Raw genomic sequence first — 5,018 nt, 5'->3', positions numbered from 1 at the left:
GGCAATGCGTGCATGTGTACTCACGCACGCGTGTGTGTGTGTGTGTGTGTGTGTGTGTGTGATGTATAAGCAGGCATGAGACCAGGGAGCAGGTCACATATACAGAGAATCAAGCTCAAAATTTGGCACTGGCTCAAGCAGATTGGAAGTTTAAAAAAACAAAATAAAAAAGCCAATCCAGTTTGTATAGGAAACGTGGGCAGAAGAAAGTGGTTAAAGGCTCAGGAAACTTCTTTCCAATTTATTCCAAATTTACAGTGGCAGGAAAAAGTATAAGATCTCTCTTCACAAAGAAAAATAAAATGGTACACTCTGGCATGCCAGGGGAGCTGCACGGGGCCACTCTGCTTGGCCGGGATGCACTTACGAGACAAATTCCTAGACTGGGAGCCTAGACAAGACAGGAGGCAGCAAGACGATGAAAAGCCAAGCTGTGTGCAGGGATGAATGAACACCGGAACAGAGACCACTCGGAAGGATGGTGAATGGTACCTTTGGTCCCTGACATCTTAGGCCTAGCTATCGGTATGGCGTATCCCAATAGGGCACATCATCAACGAATGGTCTAGGATCCTGAGACAGAGGCGTCCACAGCTCAGGATGCAATGGTTAGCGTGACAAAAATTTTACCACCAATGACAAAGATACACACACACACACACACACCACAAGGCCTCATCATTTTCAGCAGTTTAGCATCACCCGAGCAACACAAACACCACCAATTTGGGCAGTCTTTGGAATGATTTTATTTTCCAGAGACATTCCTACACCTTAGGACATTTAAAAAACAACCATCGGCTCTTGACTGTGACATGCTAGCAATATTGAGGTAATTACGGCCTTAGCTCCAGGCAGGGAAACAATCCATCTGGGGAGTCCCTGCCACCGTCCATGCGTCTGCCCTCAAGGAGACCTGAATGGAGAGGGAAGGGCTGATGACTGTGTCCCGCTCATCTAAAAGCTCAGACTTTAGAGAAGGGCCATGCTCTGTTTTGGAGCTGGGCGTGTCCGTGTCCTAATCCTTTCTGCAGAACAAGGCTGCCTCCTCCCTTCCGTTCAAGTCTTGGCCAATTCCATGTGGAATTCAGAAGGTGGAGGGACCATCTCCTGGCATTCCGGAGAAACCTGGCCGGTCTACCTCGGCAACTGCCTTCAGACCCACCTGCGCCCTGGAAGAGGGGCCACACAGCACTGCCCAGGGACTGTGTGCCGGAGACAAAGGCCAGCATCTGCCCTCACTGTTTCTGCTGCTTCAGGAACAGGCTGGGTTAGAGGGCCTCAAGAGATGCTTTCCTTGCCTAGAATTCCAGAGAAAACTGGACTAAAGCAGGGCTTGTCTTCTCCATTAGACACCTGTCCAATTATGCCTCGGCCTAGTACCCAAGACTGAACTGCAGCTAGCACTGACCAGTGTGTGCCCTGGGTCACTGGGCAGAAGCAAGAATGTGCAGAATAAATGGTTCAACGCAGTCTCACTCCTGGGAAAACGTGCTCCGGAGAGTAAGTGGAAAACAGCTTTTTGGTAGAATTTTTTTTAAAAAATTATTCATTCAACAAACGTTTTCTCAGACAGATACTGGGTATTAGAGATAAAGTGCTAACCTTGACAGATGGTCCCTGCCGTGCCCTCGTTTACTATTTAGCCTGGGTTTAGGGATCCAACTGACTTGACTTCAAATCCAGTGACTTATCTTTGTAAATCTTCCTTGGCTATAAAATGAGGATGGCAAAATTATGCAGAGGTTATCATGAGGGTTAAGTGAGATAATCTATATGAAGCATTGAACCTGCTTCCTTGCTCCGAGTTGTAGCGATCATTAAGATCGTAATTTCGTAGATCACAGGAGTCAAGTTGGAAACTGTGCGTTGGCTACCAGAATGTATAATGGGCCTTTGGCAGATAACTGACCCCAAATCTGGAAGGACCAGGTCCCAGCTCCGGTCAACACAGCCCTGGAGCTCTCAGCTGAAGCTCAGCGTTCACAATCAGACAAAGCCGGGAAGGACCCAACCACCTCCAGTGCTGGCAGGCCATGGCCCTAGGCGGCAGTAAAGGCTCCCAGAGGCCTTTTGTCAATTGTCCCCTGAACAGAACATAAACATCTCCACGCTGCCATTCAGTGGACATCCTGTTTACATGGTGAGTGGGGATCTTGGTTGCTTTCCCTCTTCGCTTTTTAAAGGCTGTAATTATGTTTACCCAAGTCCAGCAGTAGGTGCCAGGAGGGCTGTGAGTTGATTTCCCTGGCTAACGCTGCAGACGGCTGGCGGCAGCCCCACTGACCCCTGCATCCCCGGCAGAGAGCCAGCCCTACGCTCGCCTTACAAAGACAGCCATTCTCACTGAGCTGTTTCCTTTGCACACATGCTGGGATGCTCTGGATAATTGTCTAGCAAATGCCAAAATATGTCGGCACTGTGCACTTCCCCGATGGCTGGATAATGAAGGGAAGGGCACAGAGCTCCGTGGAAGGCCTCCTGGGTACCATGCGGTTACCATGTATATTTCACATGCAGATGATCCCCAACTGATCATGGTTCAACTTGCGATTTTTTTACTTTATGACAGCACGGAAGCAATACGCATTTAGTAGAAGCCATACTTCAAGTACCCATACGGTTTTCTGTTTTTCACTTTCAGTAGAGTATTCAATAAATTACATGAGATAGTCAATGCATTATAAAATAGGCTGTGTTAGATGATTTTGCCCAACTGTAAGCTAATGGAAGTTTTCTGAGCATGTGAAAGGTAGGGAAGGCTAAGCTGCAGGGTTCAGTAGGTTAGGTGTATTAAATGCATTTTCGACTTAAAAAGTTTTCAATTTGTGATGGGTTTTATCAGGACACAGCCCTTTCGCAAGTCAAGGAGTATCCATGTATTGTTTCGGTCAACTCCAGTCAACCCGGAGAATTGTGTATTGTTATCCAGTTTTTACAGATGAGGAGACTAAGCCTGAAGTCACTCTGCTAGTACGTGGTAGAACTGGAATTTAAATGAGATTCATCAAGCTCTGTAGTCCATGTTCTTTCTATTCCACGTGGAAAAAAAAATGAGTTTTAAAATCCTTATATAGCCTTTTATGGTTGCCCAAATGAGTTGTTCTGACTCAGTGATTCCCAGGTGTTTTAATCCTTATTTTACCCACTGTAATATATTTTCAAACATTAATCCATTTTTAAATAATGTAGAGTTCTGTTTCTGGTGTAGCAAGATAAGCTGCTTACAGAACAACCTTCCCACCTTCCCTCTGATAACTCCTGTAAATGCTGGTCAAAATATAAAAAATAACTACTAAAGATTTTGGAAAGTAAAATACAGCAGACAGTTAATGGAAAAGATAAAATTTTAAATTTGGACAAGTGTTCAGTATGGAGATGAGTTTCCTGTCTTGTTGGTTGGTTGGTTTGGTTTTCAGCAGCTTCCCCTTGAGGGTTGGCTATAGACAGAGCGGCACGACATGTGCAGCTAAAATTCTGATGGAAAGCACTATCTCTTTGGCAGGGATACAGGGAAAGGTTGCATGGGTAACCATAGCCAACTGCCAGCGAGGGAGAAGGGAATCCGGGAGAGGGGAGAGCCAGAGAAGAGGCTCCCGGAACTCTGGGTAAGAATCCTGCGTGAGTCCCAGACTGAACCCTAAAACACACATGTGCAGGACAAACATAAAGCAGCACAGCAAAGGCTTAAATAATTGAACTGAGATTTTAACACAGAAGGTGAGGCAGAGCTTACAATCTGAGTCTTTCTAGAACAATCGTCTGCTGAAACAAAAGCACCACACTTTTCAGAGGCATAAAATAGAGCTCCAAGAGAAGCCCAGGAAGAAAGGGGGCAATCTGAATTAGGTAAATGTGTCACTCTGCTCACAACACATTTTATCTTCGGGACTCCTGTGACCCGTCTCCGCTCAGGTGTGCCCTGCCTCAGAGATACTGCCAAGGAGACCATTGCCAATTCAGTTGCAAGCTGACATAACTCACATGGACTTGGCCTCGGGACAAGGCAGCACTTTGAGAGAATGACTCAAGGAGGGGAGAGGTGTGGAGAGGCTGGGGCGAAGCAGGATAGGATGGGCTGTACCCTGGTCCTCAAGAAGGAGATGGAGGAGTATGCTCGAGAGCCTTGCCCTGGCGAATTGTGGATGGCTGCGGTGGGGCCTTTACAATGGGTACCATTGGTGGCGGTATCTTTCAAGCAATCAAAGGTTTTCGAAATTCTCCAGTGGGAGGAAGCCACAGCCTACGAGGGAGTTTGACAGCTATTAAAACCAGGCCTCCACAGTTGGGTGGTAGCTTCACAGTTTGGGGAGGTCTATTTTCCCATGATTGACTGTAGTATGGTTCAAGTCAGAGGAAAGGAAGATCCCTGGAACTCCATCACGAGTGGTGCCTTCACAGGAACCATACTGACAGCAAGAAACGGACCAGTGGCCGTGGTTGGGACGGCCGTGGTTGGGACAGCCGTGATGGGTGGCATTCTCCTAGCTTTAATTGAAGGACCTGGCATCTTGTTGACAAGATTTGCCTCTGCACAGTTTCCCAGTGGCCCTCAGTTTGCCGAAGACCCCTCCCAGTTGCCTTCAACACAGTTACCATCCTCACCTTTCGGAGACTATCAACAATATCAGTAGGACATCTTTCCCAGGATTTCTTTAACAGAATGAGCTGTAGTTTGAGAAGGATTTGATTTCAGAAGATCAAGTCACAATCTGTTTTTAAAACCATAAGTTTTTAAAACTATCACCAAATAGGCTATGAAGAGACATTTAGTACTTTTTTCTACTTAAAGGAACTTGGGGTAGGGGTCTTAAAAGATAATACATTTATTTATTCACACTTGAATTGCATTTGTGATCAAAATAAGTGTCTAATATCATTAAAAGAAAATATAAGTGCTTAAAAGATGAAGGACCAAAGGGCAAATAACAGTGAAACGTGATCATCATTTCCTTGAGGACTTCTCTGCCTGGTTTTGTGTGTTCTATTATTCAAACAATAAAAAGCTCCTGGAACTT

The 5,018-nt window shown here is 45.9% G+C and overlaps 1 pseudogene; it reads left to right on the top strand.

The window, feature by feature from the left end:
* Positions 1–4,103: 4,103 nt before the first annotated feature.
* On the top strand, positions 4,104–4,663 carry LOC142873288 (mitochondrial import inner membrane translocase subunit Tim17-A pseudogene; annotated as a pseudogene).
* The last annotated feature ends 355 nt before the right edge of the window (positions 4,664–5,018 follow it).

The sequence above is a fragment of the Microcebus murinus genome, chromosome 10, assembly GCF_040939455.1.
Source record: "Microcebus murinus isolate Inina chromosome 10, M.murinus_Inina_mat1.0, whole genome shotgun sequence".
Lineage (NCBI taxonomy): Eukaryota > Metazoa > Chordata > Mammalia > Primates > Cheirogaleidae > Microcebus > Microcebus murinus.
The sequence above is the reverse complement of the archived record's forward strand: the minus strand, read 5'-3'. Positions and strand labels throughout refer to the sequence as shown.